This window comes from Sorex fumeus, unplaced genomic scaffold (genome assembly GCF_029834395.1).
Source record: "Sorex fumeus unplaced genomic scaffold, SorFum_2.1 ptg000008l, whole genome shotgun sequence".
Lineage (NCBI taxonomy): Eukaryota > Metazoa > Chordata > Mammalia > Eulipotyphla > Soricidae > Sorex > Sorex fumeus.
In genome coordinates, this window is record NW_026606065.1 from 33,855,961 (window position 1) to 33,875,683 (window position 19,723).

General features: G+C 43.6%; 1 pseudogene; it reads right to left on the minus strand.

The window, feature by feature from the left end:
- Positions 1-1,203: 1,203 nt before the first annotated feature.
- Positions 1,204-1,640, minus strand: LOC130019346 (60S ribosomal protein L32-like; annotated as a pseudogene).
- Positions 1,641-19,723: the final 18,083 nt, after the last annotated feature.

A 19,723-nucleotide genomic window follows, 5' to 3' on the forward strand; every position in this document is an offset into this window, starting at 1 on the left:
GTCCATTCGTTTCTTAGCTGTAAAATAGAGACAGTAACACATGCTTTGCAAAGTTGTTATGTGAATTAAATAATATATGCAGAGCATTGCGAACTGGACCTAACACATTATATGCAGCGAGGTAGAAAGTCTAGTTAAGCATGGTCACTGTCACTGTCATTGTTCTCCCATTGTTCATTGATTTGCTCGAGCGAACTCAGTAGCATTGTGAGACTTGTTATTACTGTGTTTAGAATATTGAATACATCATGGGTAGCTTGCCAGGCTTTGCCATGAGGGCAAGATACTCTCTGTAGCTTGCTGGGCTCTCCAAGAGGGGCAGAGGAATCGAACTCGGGTCGACTGGGTTGGTCTCATGCAAGGCAAACACCCTACCCGCTGTGCTATTGCTCCAGCCCGGTTAAGCAGGTAGTTTTCTTTTCTTTTTCTTTTTTTTTTGGGGGGGGTCACACCTGGAAATGCTCAGGGGTTACTCCTGGCTCTGCACTCAGGAATTACTCCTGGTGGTGCTCAGGGGACGATATGGGATGCTGGGAATTGAACATGGGTTGGCTGCATGCAAGGCAAACACCCAACCCACTTTACTATTGCTCCAGCCCAAACACGGTAGTTTTCTAGTGGGACAAAAATTGCTGCCTGACCCCCCATATCTGTTCTTTAATAATAACATTTTTGCTTTTTAATTCTCATGTGGATTGAGGACAAGCTTTCCCATCCTCCTTTCCATCTAAATGCGGACATCAAACTTGGACCAGTGGTTTGCTGATGTGTTATGTACAACTTTAAGAAAATATTTTTAAAGTTTGACTTCTTTTTGCTATTTAGAAACATGGTTGTAATGATTGAAGTTTAAGTGGCCTTTTGGGAGCATAGAGGAAGCTATGTCCTAAGTAAGGTTATGAATAAAATGCACCTGGGATCCATGACAATTTTTATGAAACTGGTTTGCTAGCCCGGACTTCTTATTTCTGAGTCTCTAAGTAGAAAATAAGCTTCATAGAGAGGGCATAGGACTGCAGGCATATCTATTATGACAGCTATCTTACGAAGATAAGGCCTTCCTTGGGATAAACAAAAATACTTGTGGATTAACATATGAAACATATTTGATATGCCAGGCTCTTACAGGCCAAGAACGTTCCCTGAGTTTTATTTTAATCTTCCTTCTCTTAAACACTTTTTTTTTTACTTTTACACACTTTATTAACACAATGTGAGGCGCCCAAAACCTGCCTCCTCAGTCTCTTCACTCTGCAGCCTGGTATTGGGGTTGGTGACTCTGATGGCCAGCTGGGCCGCTCTTTCCATGATTGCTTTGCAATTCTTGGAGGACACATTGTGAGCTATCTCGGCACAGTAAGATTTGTTGCACATCAGCAGCACCTTGAGTGCCTTGACTTTGTGGACCAGGAACTGCCGGAAGCCGCTGGGCAGCATGTGCTTGGTCTTCTTGTTGCTCCTGTAACTGATGTTGGGCATCAGGATCTGGCCCTTGAATCTGCAGTGCACCCTGTTGTCAATGCCTCTGGGCTTGCGCCAATTCCGCTTATCTTGACATAGTGGTCAGACTGGTGCCTGATGAACTTCTTGGTTCTCTTTTTAATGATCTTGGATTTCACGACGGGTTTGAGGGCAGTCATGGTGCCTTTGGGAGACGGCGGCCACCTCCGTCGGAAGCTCAGAGGAAGAGAAGGGAAAGTCTCTTAAACATTTTTTAATTGGCATATATTCACCTGGAGTTGACCCTAATCCTGGGTACACTGATTATTAAACAGGAATGGGTAGCAACCTTTAAGAAAAATCGAAACCTTTTCTTCCATTAAAAAAAAAAGCAACGTTCATGGGCTGGAGTGATAGATAGTACAGGGGTTAATGTATTTACCTTATATCCATTGACCCTAGTTTGAATCCTGTCACTGCATATGGTCCCTGGAGCATTGCCAGGGGTCATTCCTGGGCATAGAATCAGAAATAGCCCCTGAGCACCAAAGGATATGGCACCTAAACCAAGAAAAATAAAGTTAAAAATGTATTTGCCTAAGCAAGGAGGTAGAAGTTTATGGTCTATAGATCAACAGATAATTTAATCATAACCTATGCACATTGTTTTATCATTGTATAGTTAGGGTTTCCTATGCTGTTTTGTCTGACTGAATGAACTTCCTTTGCAGTGGTAGGGGCTACTAGGACCAGCCCCAACAATGCTGGGGAATATATATATATATATATATATATATATATATATATATATATATAATAGTAGGGATCAAACCTGAGGCTTTGTTCATAGAAAACCTGTGCTTCAGCCCTGCTTCAGCCCTTTGAGCTGTCTTCCTAGTCCATTGGATATATGCTAATCACAGATTTTTATATTCTACTCTGAACTGCCAGATGGTTTCAACACATACACTGATCAACTTTGGGCTTTTAAAAGCATTCTAAGTTGCATCATCTATTGTTGGCATGTATACTCCTGGATTCTGTTGCTCATATCTTATATTTTACATATGATTAAATAACCACTTTCAGTTCTTTAATTTTAAAATTAATTTTATTGTTATAGCATAGGCTCTATGTTTATGAGAGTGTCGACAGCTATGGTTTTGATGTACATGGTTGTCTCATACCACCAAAGTGCTCAAACCCCACCATCAATCTCCTTATGTTAATTTCAGGTTACCTTCTCCTATTCCCCACCTACATCCCACCTAAGCGTCTATTCTCAGTTCTACAATCCAGTGCCCAGGGTTTGTTGTCAATGAATATTGTCTGTACAATTGATTTGTTTCTCTATGTACCACAGATGAGTGATATTATCCTGTACTTTTCCTTCTCCGACTTATTTTGCTCAACACAGTATCTTTTATTCCAACCGAATTGCCAAAAGCTGCATAATTTTATTTATTTGTGTGGCTGAATAGTATTTCATGCTGTATCAAGATAGCAACTTATTCATCCATTCATCTCCCATTTGAGTTTTTGCTATAACTCGACTATTTGTACTAAGCACTGCAATGAACAGAGGTGTGTATATAGCTTTTCAAGTAAAAAATGTCTTTTTATTTTGGGGTTAAAGTCTAAGAATTTGAGAAATAGTTGAATCATATTGGAACTCGGCACATGCTTTTCTTTGTATTCTTCTTAAATTTGTTATAATCTGTGCCCCCTCCCCTGCCAATAATTACTTTTTTGAAAAATCTCTGTACTGGCTAGACTAGAGAGCATCCCCACAAATGCCCAAACTAAAGGAAACTGCTGAACATTAAGAAGTAAGAAGATTGCAAAAGGATTGGGAAGATGACTCAAAGGGCCAGAGTGTTTGCTTTGCAGGTAGGAGCTTTGGGTTTAATCCCTGACACTGCTTGGTTCCCTGAGAGTTGCTAGGAACAATCCCTGAGCATTGGGTCAGGAGAAGCCCTAATCTATGCTGAGTGTGGCTCTCCACCAAGAGATATGTTAAACTAAAAATTTTTAAAAAGCCCCACATACCTCAACAATCATTACCATCTTGAAAAACAGCAAGAATAATAGCATGTATCTGCAGTCACCTTATCAGCATAGTGCTGTGAGTTCAATCCCTACCACATGTGCCTGCAATCTCTGCTATTTTATATCCCTGGCCTGCCAGCAGTTTCTGACCTGCTGCAGCCAGAAGTGAAGGAGTACCACAATGAGCTTCCACCACCCAGTGCTCATCACCATTAAAATGATAACCAAGGAAGTGATAACTTGGGAGCACTGTGTGAGCCCCACAGTGGTCCCCGGCGAGTTCTACAATCAGAAAGTCTGTGCTACCACTAGAGTGTAACCCTCACGAGCTCGAGTGCAAGCACCACGATTAAAGGAGAGCCAGTCGCAGTTGGAAGTGAGCCTGGATCCCCATCATCACCATAGCAATGCCAACATCAATAGAGGGCAGTGAGGATGGGCAAGGGACGAACAAGACTTTGTTTACAGGAGAAGTGGGCTGAAAATATGTGAGTGGAGAGAAGTGTGAAGTTGGTAATGATGCCTTGGCTTCACACCAAGAGTCTATTCCCATCATAAATCCATTCCAATATCCCTCATGCCATTTTTTTTCTCCTCCCCTTCTTATCATCGAATTCTAAAAAAAAAAAAAAAAAAAAAAGAAAGAAAGAAAAAGAAAAAGTTGCCATAAAAGCAAAAGAGGTAGCCCAGGAGCACAGGGGTAAGACAGTTTTGCCCACAGTTTGGAAGTGTATTCGTACATTCTACAAATATCCATTGATCCCAGAACCTGAGATATAGAACAAGGCTTAAGGCATTTACTTGCCTTGCATAAAGCTGACCCTGGTTTGATCCTTAACACCCCACATGGTTTCCTGAGTACTGCAGAAGTGACCCCTGATCATTCTCAGGTGAGACACAGAAGCAAAATACAAAACCCCAAATAGTTATTTGGTCCCTTGTGTCCCAGACACAGTGCTTCGTCTGAGGAACAAAAATGGGATAGGACATTACATTGTGGTGGAACAAACTTATTACATCAACTGAAGAGTTGTTGGGTTCTAAGGTTTTTAGAATCCAAAGAAGGAAAACATGGTAGGGGGTTGAGTGATAGCACAGTGGGGAGGGCATTTGCTTTGCATGCGCCTGACCCAGGGTTGATCCCCAGCATCCCTTATGGTCCCCTGTGTGCTGCCAGGAGTAATTCCTGAGTGCAGAACCTGGAATAATCCCTGAGCATTGCCCGTAGAGACAAAAAAAAAAGCCAAAAAATAAAAAAAGAAAGAAAGAAAAAGAAAAGAAAAGAAAACATGATAAAAGAAGTTATTTCATTCTGTGTGATAAAATGTGTTTTGGGGGCTGGAGCAATAGCACTGCGGTAGGGCGTTTGCCTTGCACACAGCCAACATGGCCGACCCGAGTTCGATTCCTCCGCCCCTCTCAGAGAGCCTGGCAAGCTACCGAGAGTATCTCGCCCGCATGGCAGAGCCTGGCAAGCTACCTATGATGTATTAGATATGCCAAACACAGTAACAACAAAGTCTCCAGTGGAGACGTTACTGGGCCCGCTCGAGCAAATCGATGAACAACGGGAGGACAGAACAGGACAGCACAGGACAGGACAGGGGGAAACTCTATAATTCCCTGACAGGAACATCAAGAAGGATATGTGAGAAACTGCATTTCCATGAGAACGCAGATAATGGTATAGCGATGCCATTGAAGCAGCATTATAGAGAAGGCAGGAGATAATGATTTAACAGTGACTCTCTCGGAGATGTTCACATAGATAGAATTTGCAAGGACGGAAGGGCACAATGTAAGTCTTCCATTAGTGTGGGGAAGGGAGAGATCCCAATGGGCTGAAATCAGGTTTCTACCACTCCCACAGACTGAGAACTTAAAATAGAAATTAATTTTCTAGAGAAAAGAACGTGGAGTGTGCTGCATTCCTAAGTTTGTGGGCTGAGTCACCCCAATACCTGTGGGGGCTTGTCTCGGATTGCTGCCTTGAGCAGGATGTAGCTATCTGCTCTGTGGGCTGATTACAAGCCCTAGAAATAGAGCCAAGGCATTTGAGCAACAGCTCGCGGTGAAGAAGAATTGCAGAGCACAGATGATGAGGGTTCTTGGAGCTACCTCCAGGGAACAATTTTGAGATGAGTTTGCAAGAACACTAAGGAGTTCAGTATTCAGATCTGCTACTGATCAGATACAGTATGGCCAGTAGGTAAAAAGAAGTGAATGGATCAATGTGGAGAGTGTCATGCTAAGTAAAATGAGTCAGAGAGAGGGACAGACATCGAATGACTGCACTCATTTGTGGAATATAAAGTAACATAATGGGAGACTAACACCTGAGGATAATAGAGATAAGGGCCAGGAGGATTGCTCCATGGCTTGGAAGCTGGCCTCACATGCTGGGGGAAAAGGCAGCTGAGATAGAGAAGGGACCACCAAGTAAATGATGGTTGGAGGGATCGCTCAAGATGGGAGATGTGTGCTGAAAGTAGACTATGGACCAAACATGATGGCCATTTAGTACCCATATTGCAAACCATAACACCCAAAAGGAGAGGGAGTCACAGAGGCAGTGAAGGTGGCGGGAGGGATACTGGGAACATTGATGGTGAAGAATGGGAACTGGTGGAGGGAATGGGTACTCAATCAATGTATGACTGAAATGTAATCATGAAAGTTTGTAAATCTGTAACTGTATCTCACAGTGATTCATTAAAAAAATTAAAAAGAAATAAGGAATAAAATATTAAACAGCAAAAAAAAGGAGAAGAGAATGAAGTATTAACCTTTATTAAACTTTGGTGATAACATTAGGTGCTTTGGTCTCAGGAGAGAGCCAGAAAATACTTATCTCCATGTAATAGAATCTGACTTCATCTTTTGTTTGCTGACAACGTCTTGATTTCATTCTTTCTTCTCCTTCTCTCCCCCACATCTGGGAAAGCTGATAAGAAAATATGGGTGCATTCTCCTTTGATGCTGGCAAAAAGTTTAAATCACATGTGGAACCCTCATTCTGGCTTCACTCCAAACCACTATAAAACCCCCAACTCCGTCTCTTTTCCCTCTCTTTCCCAAACTACTGTGGGGAAAGCAAGAAAATAAAACTCAATCCAATGAGCAAAGGCGGAGCAGGAGGGCGAAAGGGAACATAGCAAGAAAATGTACTTTATAGAAAATTGAAATGAAGAGGGCACATATAAACCCAACTAGGTCAGAAATCTCAATAAATACAAAGAAATCAAAGTTCTCTGTTAACTGAATAGGGATTTGAGTGAAAAACCATAGCCCTATTCTGGGATATTTATAAGAGCTGCATCTTTTTAAATAATACATGAAGAAGTCAAAAGACAGTCATAGAAAAATTTATACCAGACTAATGGGGGAAAACTAGAGTGGGGTAGTAATATATCAGACAAAGTTAAATTTAATGTTAAAGCATTACAATGTCCTCCCATTGTTCATTGATTTGCTCGAACGTGCCCAGTAACATCTTCATCGTGAGACTTATTGTCACTGTGTTTGGCATATTAAATACGTCATGGGGAGCTTGCCAGGCTTCATCGTGTGGGCAAGATACTCTTTGGTAGCTTGCCGGGCTCTCCAAGAGGGGTGAAGGAATCGAACCTGGCTTGGCTGGGCCGGCTGTGCGCAAGGCAAATGCCCTAAATGGGTAACTTGTAGGGCTTAAATACAATCAACCAAAAGCTGAAATTAACTTGAACACTTTTTGCAACAAATACATGGATTCAAAACATTTTAAAGATTGAAAAGGGAGGGAGGAGAAATAAACAGACAAGCCTATATGAATTATGGGATATTTTTGCCAAGGTGAGTGGGGGCTTCAGGGGCATGGGAAGGAGATTGTTGCAGATATTGGTCACTAAGCCAGACCAGGTAGGATTAGTGCAGAGGACCGGCCCAGTGCAGAGGATGCAGGGCCAGTTGGTAGCACAGTAAGTAACATGTGGCGATTGGAGATTCCCTATTGTGGAAGTGGAGCGAAAGCACAAAGGCTTCAGGTCCCCGGTGTGGGAAGAGACAAAAAAGTCTCTGGGGACAAAGGTTTTCAGGGTTGAGATTGTATGAGAGCCAGGATGCCAACATCTTATTAGGAGGAAGACCCTCCGGGAGGAGGAAGGTACCCCTGAGGATGAGGAGAGTGCGGTCAGCTGATGAGGATGATCCGTGTGCTGAGCTCATGCAGGAGGCAGGGCAAGAGTTGCAATGGGCAGTGACTCTGCAGAAAACGGGCAAGCCTAGGTGTAAATAAATAACACAGAAGCTAGAGGTGTGTTTCTCCACGGGCAGAGGTGACAATGGCTCAGACACAGGATTCCTCAGAGCAGGTCATTCTTGGTTTCCAGAAGACTCTTCATAGGATGGAGAGAGGTAGAACTTCAGAGTTCGCCACCAGGGTCAATGCCACAAGCAGACGCCGCGTGCCCCCACTGGCTTCCCATTGCAGTGGGGTATTCAGTGGGAGTCTTCAGTGTGGGACCCGGCACCCTTAATAACACAAGACCCCAAGGGAGGGGTGGCTGGAGGCAAAGTCAATGATTCATGCGCATTGACTCTGAAAGGACCTTCTGCAGGTGGTCATGACCATATGCAGGGCACACTGGGAACCCAAACAGGGAGGCTGGAAACACCCAGGGGGAGAGAGGAGCCCACAGGGAAAGTCGAAGATGTGGAAGACAAGGTCCTCCGGCATGGCCTGGGGCAATTGTCTCTGCAGTGCTTGCAAAGAACAGACTCGTGGGGAGGTGAGTGCAAAAATAGTTGGTGTTGGGCCAGAACAATAATATGCTCTGTTGAGCCAAGTAGGGATCTTGCTTTCCACCCCATATGGTCCCTCGAGCCTGCCAGGAGTAATCCTTGAGCAAAGAACTGGGAGTGAACTCTGAGCACCACTGGATGTGACCCTCAAAACACAAAGTAATAACAACTACAAAAAATGCTTGGCCTTCCTTTCAGAGAGTTTAGAATCACCATGGAATACTGGAGTCAGTCTTCTTGACTCTAGTGTACTGTTTGAGATTGCCACCATTTTATTTAATGGATTAATTTAGTTTGTGGTGTTGGGGACAGAGCCCATAGCCTCACACCTACAAGATATACATATATATATATATATATATATATATTCCATATATATATGTCCCACCACTGAGCCACACACCCAGGCCAGGTTGCCGCCAATAGGATTATAATGCAAGTCATGTGGGAACCATCTCTGCCATTTAAGAAACCTCCAGCAGGTACATTTTGAGAAGTAAAATGAAACAGGCGGAAATGAATTTGGATAATATATTCTGTTTAGCCAAGTGGAACCAAAATGCTACTTCCACACGTAATCAGACTTAAGAAATGGTTAAGATACTTCTTTCCTTCTCGTTTGTACGGAGTCTCTGAAATCCAGTGTGCATTTTATGCATATCTCAGTTTGCATTAGCCCCATTGTGGTTGGTGACTGCCACATTGTGTGACTCGAAGATGAAGTTCCAGTTACACCATCAACCAAGATGTAGGCCACCATGAGTTTTGGAAAATTAGGAAGAGGCAGAGATGGATGAAGATAGGCATTGTCCCATCGAGGAACTGTTACAGGTGAGGAGTGATGAGGCAGACTTGGGTCTCCGTCTGCTCACCCTCCCTCTGCTCACCCTCCCTCAGCCACCTGGGGAATGCCCTGCGTGCTAAGTCTGCTAGAAGCATGGGTACTATCAACCCACCAGCCCCATGAGGTAGCCATTAAGCTATGCCTGAAGCCCTCTGTTCTCACGGCAGGAGCGGGTCCATACCTCCGAGTTCTTGGGATGCGGTGGACTCGAGCTGGGGTGAGGAATTGCTCTTTGTGACGTGTTCCAGGGACATTTCCAAGCAGAAAAGAATTTCAGGGGCGACTGTACAGCCAGAAGGACAAACAGGAAGAGCATTTGCCTTGCACATGTCTGACCCTGGTTCAATTCCCAGCATCCTGAGATGGTGTGCATTCCTCCCCTTCTTCCCCTGCCCCAACCCAGCACTGCCAGAAGTGATCCCTGAGTGCAGAGCCAGGAGAAATCCCCGAACACTGCCAGGGGTGGCCCTCAAACAAAAAAATAAATTGTTTTTCTTTCTGGGCTATATCCGGAGATGCTCAGGGGTTACTCCTGGCTCTGCACTCAGGAATTACTCCTGGTGGTGCTCAGGGAACCATATGGGATGCCAGAGACTGAACCCAGGTTGGCGCTTGTATAGCAAATGCCCTCCCCGCTGTACTATCACTCCAGTTTCCCCATACATTTTAAAGAAAGAATTTCAGGAGGAGATGGAAATAGCAAAGTAATTTTATTTAAAGAAATTTACTTGGAGAAATGTGAGGGAACAGTGGGGGTGGGTGGTATTCAAGAGAAGACATGTGCATCTCCAGAGGGGAAAACACAAAGCATGGCTTTGGGGAGATTATTTATAATTTCTCTTGTCTTGACCTGAAGTTCCTGCATATGGGAAAAACACTTAATCTGGATGCAGTCACGGGGAAGTCTAGAATTCTGGACGGTCTGTTCATAATCTTATCAGGACCTCAAATTCTCCTGTAGCTTCTTCTTCTCTAGGGGAATCCACTCTTCTCTGGGTGCAGCCTCAGTTTCCCCATTTCCAAAGAGGTCAGGACTTGCATCTCAGAGGAAGGTGGTCTTCATGCCTTTGAGCTACCTCAAGGCTAGAAAATTTCTTAGTATTTCAATAAACAAATAAACCTCGTTACCAGCCCCCCAAACCCTTTATCCAGCTCCCTGTAAAGACCAGTCTATGGTATCTAGGATGGGATTTAAAGTTAGGAGGGGAAACAGAGAGATCAGGTGGAGCCATTTCAAAAGGGAGCCCAGAGGAAAGAAGAGGAAGAAGTGTAAGAACAAAGCGGACAGAGTCAAGAAGCAACTTAGAGGGCAATGAGCTGAGAGTAACCCAGTTCCTGCATCAGATGGGAAGGGGTGTCACCGCCTGTGGTTCATTCTCCTGCCTGCCTCTACTCCATGGCTCCCTGTCCCCTGACCTGCCCCATTGTGAGTCTAAACTGCTGGGCTGGAGGGGCCAGAGAGATAGCATAGTGGTTAAAGTGTCTGCCCAAAAATCTGGGGGGCTGGTCTGTGTGGGGAAATAATTAACTAAATAAATAAATTGCCAGGCTGGAGCGAATCGCATTACTGCCATGTTCATCACTAGGTTTAGAATTTTTAGACATGTCCTTCGGACCCAGCAGAGGGTCTCTGGGGTAGGGGGATAAAACATTCTCCCAAAACAAAAACAGTATTTTCAGAATGCCACTCTGCTGCTTTCACTGAGTTCCATCAACCCTCTTATTCATGTTGATTTATTTCTATCCATAAGCAGACTAACGCTTCGCCCTGCTTTTATTGTTCTTCAAGAATAGGCCTTCTATTGGAGGAAAATAATGTCTGTAGGACCACCACTTTGCTCAATGCAGATCTGCATTAATCTGTAGCCACAGAGCGGGCTTTCAGCGGTGAGCACTTTGGATGGGAATTGAATTTGATATTGCATTATGGTTGTAGGGCATCTCACAATAGACTGTGTTCTTTTCTGAGTCTGAACACAATCAGAGAGACCCAATTAAATAATTTGGTGCAATAACGGAGAACAAAAGAGGATGAGGGCTTAAAGTGAGGGCTTCAGCATTTGTATTCTCCCTTTTTTGTATCATGTTAATTAATTTGCCACAAAACCCAAAGAAAGGACACAATATAGAACAGCGCCTCTCGTCTGCAACATGGAGGCAGATACCAAATGGACCCTTCCGAAAAGGGCAGTGCATTCGTTTTCATAATAAAGTGCTTGCAACTGCTCGAATGAAAGGAACAGAAATAATTCTCCCCTAGTCCTAGAGGCAAGAAGTCCTCGATCAAGATGTTGGCAGAACCAAGTTTCTCTGGAACCTGGGCAGAATTATTCTTGTCTCTTTTAGCTGCTGGTGGGGGCCAGCAATTCAGAGCATTCCTTGATTTATAGACCCACCATTCTAGTCCTTGCTCTTGTGGGAACATGGACTTTTCCCCATCTGTTTGCACATGTGATTCCCCTGATTTTATTTTTTTTAATTTAAAAAAATGTATTTGCTTTTGGGGGCCACATTCAGCGGTGCTCCGGGGGTCACTCCTGGCTCTGTGCTCAGGAATGACTCCTGTCAGGCTCAGGAATGCGAGTATCCATATGGGATATTGGAGATGGAATTCAGGTGGTCATATGCAAAGCAAGCCAGCACCCTATCCACTGTACTATCACTCCACTCCTACCCCCCACTTTTACAAAAGAAAAATGGAAGTGTAATTGCCATATGAAAAAGTGGTTTGAGATGTTCAACATAATTCTGTACGTAGTCACAAAGACTTACTTTTGGGGGGCACACCCAGTAGTACTCATGGGCTATTCCTGGCTCTGTGATCAGTAGTGACCACTGGCCATGCTTGGGTGGGGAGGCATTTGTAGTACCAAGGATTTGAACCGGGGTTGGTGGGATGGAAGGCAATCACTTTAACCCCTATATTATTCCTCTAGGCCCCACTTTTTTTTGTTTGTTTTTGGTCCACACCAGTGTTATTCAGGGCTTACTCCTGCCTCTGTACTCAACGATCACTCCTGGTGGGACTCGGGAATGTGAGCTTAGGAATGTGAGGGATTGAACCAGGTCTGCCGCATGTAAGGCAAGCACTTTACCCATTGTCCTACCATTCTATCCTTTAAACCTCACTTTTACATGCTTGGAGAAACACCCCAATCCATGCAACTCTCTTTATTGCAATGTTTGCTTTGTAATCTAACTGCCTCTCCAAGATGTGCCTGTCCACCACCATGGAGAGAGTCCTCCAAGTTAAAAACCAACAGAGAATAAAATATGCTCATGCTTTGTTAATTTGGAAAAATATGCAAACATGATAAAGAGTTATTTTGAAATCCAGCCACAGAATAACATTTCATAATGTGATGTAGCTGCTATGGAAAATATTGCTTTGGTTAGTATGAGTGATGAAAAAAGTGGGAAGGGGAGGGGATAGAGAAGAAGCAATGGGAGTGGGAGGGAGAGAAGGGAAGGGGAAAGGAGAGAAAAGAGAGGTGGGTAATGGAAGGAGAGGAGAAGAATTCGGGAGAGAAAAGAAGAGGAGAGGGGAGGGGAGAGGAGGAGTTCCTCTTGGAATCCTTTACTAGGCTCTGATGTGATATAGACTGAAGTCAGAATGCTTCACAGTCAGGAGTTTTGGAGAAGCCACTTAAATCTTGTGAAAGTTTCCCTTTGCAGATAAGAAGGCAGGCAAAGAGATTGGTGAGATAGTGGAATTTGGTAGCCAGACCCTGGTAGAGTAGAGCTTAGTGTTTTTCAGGATCACTCAAATCCTCTTTTCTTACCTTGCTTTATTATTTATTTATTAAAAAAATTTTAATTGAATCACTTTGAGATAAACCATTACAAAGCTGTTCATGGTTGGGTTTCAATCACACAGTATTTCTATACCCATCCCTCCACCAGTATACATTTTCCACTACCAATGTCTCCAGTTTTCCTCCCACTAAACCCTCATTCCCCTCTCCACCAGCCAGGTACTTCTATCTATCTATCTATCTATCTATCTATCTATCTATCTATCAATCTATCTATCTCCCTCTCTTCTCTCTCTCTCTCTCTCTTTCTCTCTCTCTTCCTTCCCCCCTCTCCTTTTGAGCGTTGTGGTTTGTGATACAGATACTGAAAGGTTATCACGTATATCCCTTTATCTACTTTCAATACTCAGTTCTTGTCCAGAGTGATCATTTCTAAGTACTGTTGTCATACTGGTCCCTTCTCTGTCTTAAGTACCCTCTGCCCTCTAGCTTTAAGAGCTCAGTCTGAACATCAACCAAATCAGTTCCCATTTGGGAAGACTGCCTCCACACTCCCAAGTTAGCTTACTGCCTGGAGACCAAGAACTTTAATTTCAAAGAGCTTTGCTTTACACTCACAGTCCCTGAATTCAAAAAAGAAATGATTATCTTTTTTTATTATTATTACTGAAACACCATGAGGTACAGTTGCAGGCTTACAAATTTTTGTGCTTGGGTTTCAGTTATACAATGATCAAGTACCCATCCCTCCACCAGTGCCCATTCTCCACCCCCACCAATTCCAGTATCCCTCCCACCCCCCATCCCCCCATCCCACCCTGCCTCTGTGGCAGGGCACTCCCTTTAGTGAAAAGATTATCTTTTACACGAATTTCTCAACCCTCACTGTACTTTGGCATCAAGAATGGGTTCAATTTCTTCCGTTGCAAATAAATGATAGAATTAGAATACTTTCCCATGCGTATCTCCCAACAATTGACCAAGAAAACACCCCTCATGATGATCATGAGTTTGTTCATTTGGTTAAGATGAACCCTAGCTTTAGAAGGCCTGCTTCTGGCTTGTTGGATAAGTCTGTGGTGGGGGGAAGGGGCATTGTAGGGCACCCTGGGGCAACTGGAAAATCACTTGATGTGATGGGTCAATCTCTATGCCAATCAGACGGTGGATGGAGTCAATCATTATTACCTCCCTAGCTCGTTTCGGATGATTTGCTAGTGATTTTGATGAGTGCCATCCCAATGTTCTATGGTTCCTTGAGCATAATTGAAATAAATGAGCCATGCTGTTGTTAGGGTACAATTTTGAATCCTTCAAAGAGGAGGGAGACAGATGAGGATTGAATAAAGGGTTTGCTCAAGTCTTCGTAAATATCTATAATAAGTTGGCAAGGTGGGATTGAGGGTCAGGGAGGGGCCGATGGAGGTCCTTTCTGCCTTTCCTTCTATTCTCAATTAATTCAGCCTCAAAGTATCCCTCTTATTCAGCAGCCGTTAAAATAGGCTGTGATGAGAGCATGACAATTTCCAGCTAAACTAGAGGATAATTAGAAATGCCCTGTAGCAGGCAAGTCAGTGCTTCAATTTATTTGCTGTTTATTACAAGTCCCTGCCCCTTGGGTGTAATGACTGTAAAACTGAGCCGGCAGCTTCCCTGGGTTTGATTTAGTGCCGGTAATGGTGCTCAGAGAGTAGATTAAGCTGGAATGTGATCAAACCTTATTTGCAATCCGATTATACAAACTGCTCCTTGCACTGACCAGATTGAAGTAATTTCCCTATAGAAACGTTACACTCACTTTGGTGTAAAAATGATTAACATTTCCCGACTGTGGGTCAGCCTTTCCCTTCCACTGTAATCCTTTATCAGCCAATAGGCCCATCTTTCAGGTTAGTTGCCTTCCCGTCCTGTGTGGTATTTAACCGAAGTGTGGCATTGTGGCATCGCAACCAATTAAAAAAATAATGCGAGTCCCCTCTTCAGCTTATGGTGATGAATGATCACAATAAATAAACATGCAGCGAGAAGCAGATTCAGTGGATTCGTTGCATATTTTCTTCTGGTGTGACTGTTTGACATTGCTGATATGATGTAATGTAGAGGTCTTAAAACCCCCCAAAGAAATGCATGTATTTTCTTGCAAAAGGCTGCATGGGTCTTAAAAACAGGATTCACCATCAGATGGTTGAGATTTGGGGCAGTCAACATCAATGCCTGAGCCTTCATGGACGCGTTGAAATGCCAAGGGCCACTCCTAATTCTTCTTCTTTTAGCTCATCACCTGTGAAGCGTATTTGAGTTCCCAACTATCTCCTCACCTCCATGCACCACCACCCCCACCTGTCCCCACCACCCCCAGCTCCTTCCCCATATCAGGCTTTCTAAATGTGAAAGCAGCACTCGTACAATTAGCCTCTGGTAATGAAATGCAACCAACTACAGGCTGTACACTGAACGTCAATCCTTGGCTTCTCACATATTTTTGTGACAATCAAAGAAAATATTTGAGTCTGAAATTCATTATCATAGTCTAACTCCCATACCCGCAATAACATGTTTTGTTGTACAACATATTTAAGCTGATTTTCTTCAGACATTTTGAGCCTTAACCCTATAAGAACCATTCAGTATATAAATATGTCCCCTGGTCTCTGCTGGGTAATTGAAAAATGTCTCCACAAAGGAGGTTCCTGACCTTGGTGATTGTTTCTAAGTAATGGAAAAAGATGCAGATGGCACTAAACCAAAAGAGTAACAAAGTCAATGTAATTCTCAATCAAGTTGTTAAAGTTCTTTGGAAACTCTGCAGAAATGACAATAGATACCCGGACTGAGAATTACGGGAGTGGAATTGTGTGCTCTTGTTTTTCCAGGAATTGGGGAATGCTTTGATGGCAGTCAATACAAAGCTGAAAGAAACATTTTCTGAATGGTGTGGATGTGTGAGCTTAGGTGCCTGAAGGTGACCAACAGACCATTTCTTAACAACCAGAAATCAGCAAACTCAGAACCACAAACTTCTCGATCATCTTCCCCTTTGACCACAGTAAATCTTGAATAAATTAGAAGTAAACAGTGAAGTGCATGAAAAGCCATTCTAATCTCTCTCCCAGGCCTGAGAGATTGTAGAGCTGGTAGGAGACTTGCCTTGCATGCAACTGGCTGACCCAGGTTTGATCCCCTGCACCAAATATGGTTCCTGAGCTTCATCAGAATGGTCCCTGAAAGCAGAGCCAAGAGTAAGCCCTGAGCACTGCTAGGGTGAACCCCAAACAACACAAAACAAAATTACTATCTCATTCATTTTATTTGTTATAAACTGACAAGGTGATGAAGCTTAAGAAGGCAAAGGGAAAATCAACACATGCTCATAACATCTCAGGAATCAATTCTGCCCATCAGGATTAGAAAAAAAAAAAACAAAGAGAACAACAAAGAAGCAAACTGTCTTCAGCACTCCTAAACCTCCAACCTATCACATTTTTGTCCTGCTATTGGGTTCCAACATACAGTACTTGCAAGCAACAATAAGAAAATACCCCAGGAACTATAGGCACTGGTCCTGAAGGCAAGAGCAAACCACAGCCTTCTCCAGCACCATCAAGATTGTCTTCTGGAACTCTTATTACTGCAAACAGGAATGGACATCCCCACTTATTTGGTACACTGAACTTTTTGGCAAGAAACATAGGTGAGGGGCCAGAGAGATAATACAGTGGATAGGACACTTGCATGCAGCCAACCCAGTTTCAATTTCCAGCATCCCAGAAGGTCCCTGAGCAACACCAGGAGTAATTCCTAGTGGAGAGTCAAGAATAACCCTTAAGGGGGGCTGGAGCCATAGTGCAGCGGGTAGTGCATTTGCCTTGCATGTCGCTGACCCGGGTTCAGTTCCCAGCATCCCATATGGTCCCCTGAGCAGCGCCAGTAGTAATTCCTGAGTGCAAAGCCAGGAGTAACTCCTGTGCATTGCCAGGTGTGACCCCCTCCCAAAAAATAAAAAAAAATAACCCAAGAATACCCCCTGAACATCACCAGGTGTGACTCAAAAACCATAAGAGAGAAAGAGAGAAAGAAAGAAAGGAAGAAAGGAAGAAAGGAAGAAGGAAGGAAGGAAGGAGGGAGGGAGGAAGGAAAGAAAGAAAGAAAGAAAGAAAGAAAGAAAGAAAGAAAGAAAGAAAGAAAGAAAGAAAGAAAGAGAAAAACAGGAGAAAGGAGGGTGCAGGAGATTCAAGGGAGCGCCCTGGGTACCTGCTGTCATGGAACTGGTCCTTTGGGGGGAAACAAGGAGAACGAAACCACCGCTGTGTTCTCCCTTACAGTCTCTGATGCTGATGTTAGACAAGGTCAAGTCCAGGCCGGGTCACATGCATGTGTCTGCCACCCTGCTTGAAGCAAGAAATCATCCGGCACATGTGACTGGAGAAGGAATGTACATCCAGACAGAGAACCAGGCAGCCCAGAACGGAAGGTAGGTTTACACTTATGCTTATAAGAATCTTCTAGATAGCTCTGCACAGTCAAGTTCTCTTTTGTAGAACTCTCTTTTGAACCTGAAATGGTTTTTTTTTATCACCATTTTCTTTCTTTTTTTTCCCTTATTGAATCACTCACTATGAGATTACATAGTGATTACACTATGAGCATTACAAATTGTTCATGATTGTATATTAGTCATACAATGTTCTAACACCCATACCGTCACTAGTGTAACTTTCCAGCATCAGAGTCCCCAGTTTCCCTCCCACCCCTTCAAGCCACCAGCCTGTCTCTATGGCAGGCATCTCTTCTCTCTTTCTCTCTCTGTCCTCTCTTTTACTCTCTCTCTCTTCTCTCTCTTTCTCTCTCACACACACATACATTATGGTTTGCAATACAGATGCTGAAAGGTTATCATGTATATTTCTTTAACTGTTTTCAACACTCAGTTCTTATCCAGAGTCACCAGTGCCTGGAATGTTTTTGAATGAGCACTTTTCAAAATTATAGCTTGTAAGAGCATCCCCCCACCACATAATTTGTATCAAGGAGAATCCAGAGCACACTCTATAAATACCTTATTTCAGGGGTGTTATAGATATTGTATTTTGGGCATTTATTCTTCTTTATTTTTTTGCTTATTTGGGGCCACACTTGGCGATGTCCAGGAATTACTCACTGTGACTGGGGGGACCATATGTTGTCCTGGGGAATGAACCGCACCAGCCCTGTGCTAGTTGGGGACCCTACCCCCTGCACTATCCCCTATGTCCCTGAATATTCTTGCGAGCCTACCTTCTGGGAGAATACAAGGTTGGGGCAAGATGTGAGATTTATCTCAACTGCAGCAGCTTTGAATCTTCAGCACGAGTAATGCTTTGTTGGCACAAATGAAATATTTTCATATTAAATCTAAAGGACAGGATCTGTTTCTACTTCTGCTCTATGTCCCAGAGGTTTTCCTGTTTCATGTGATGCCTTTGTACCAAGTGTGCTGACTGGCTAATTTTGGAGTGCCACATATAAAATAAACAGCATATGTATTATCCCCAGCCTAGATAGTCTTGTGTTCAAGTATAAAAACCACTGATTGGGGCAACATTCGTCCTCAGGATGCTTGATCTCGCTTTCTTGGGTTCTCAGTGGATCCAAGGTTGCCATCCTCCAAGAGGGCTTACACAGTGCCCTTAAGTGTATTCCCCTAATAAACCCTTTCAAAGGATTGAATTGAAAGAGGGATTGTCCTGACCAAGGACAAAATCAGGAGCCATCTTCTGTGTGTTGTAAAATAAGATTTAGAACCCATGGTCTTGACTCCCAGAGAATCATCCCAGTAACACTCACATGCCTTTTACTTCTCAACATGCATTCCTTAAACTTGAACTTGATGGTGCAACAAGCAGTCTCTGGACACAGGTGCTCCTGGGCTCCCTGAAAGCTCCTTCAGCATCCTGAATGCCCAGCCTGTGCAAAGCCTTTGCACCTTTTAGACTCATGACTTTTTGCCAGATGGTTCTGGTTTATTTCTAGTGGCCCCTGATGCTAGAACTAGTAGAAATGATTTTTGCAGTAGTCTCTAGTTATGCAGGAAGTTTATATTTTGGGGGAGGTTGTTTTTAGAGGCCACACCTGGCAGTGCTCAGGGTCTAATTTCATCTCAGTGCTCAGGGGTTGCTCTTGGCAGTGCTCATGGGGATCATATGGTGCTGAGGGTTGACCCCAGGGCTCCTGCATTGCATCCTGCACAGGATTAAACACTTGCTCCGGTCCTCTGAAACATCTGAGACATTTCGTTTTCAGTGTATTTGCTCTTGTCATTCCTGGCGGTGCTGGTGGAACCATGTGGTAGAGGGACTCACACCCAAAGCGCCCACATCGTGTGCCCAAGCCCTTGGAGCTATTTCCCAGCTCAGAGTTTAGTTTTCATTTCTGGTTGGTTAAATATTCCTCAGGATACTGATTCAGCACAAAATAAAAAGGAACGCTTTTATTTATTTATTTATTTATTTATTTATTTGCATAGGGTGAAAGGGTCGGCTCACACCCAACAGTGCTCAGGGCTTATTCTTGGCTCTGCACTCAGCGATCACTCTTGGGGCACTCAGGACTATATGCAGTGCCAGGGATCAGACTTGGGTCAGCCACCTGTAAGGCAAGTGCCCTACCCACTGAACTAGCACTCCCGCTCCTGAATCAAGGTAAAGCTTTACTACAAAAGAGAATGTTGATTTTTCAGCAATATATAAATAGGCAAAGAAAACCAAAACACTCAGGGAAACAGAAAGAGAAATCGTTTCCTTCTCTTCCTTTCACCCATTCCTTTCCCACACCCTCTCTCTCCTTTCTCCCTTCTTGTCTGGAGTGATCTAGAATATGT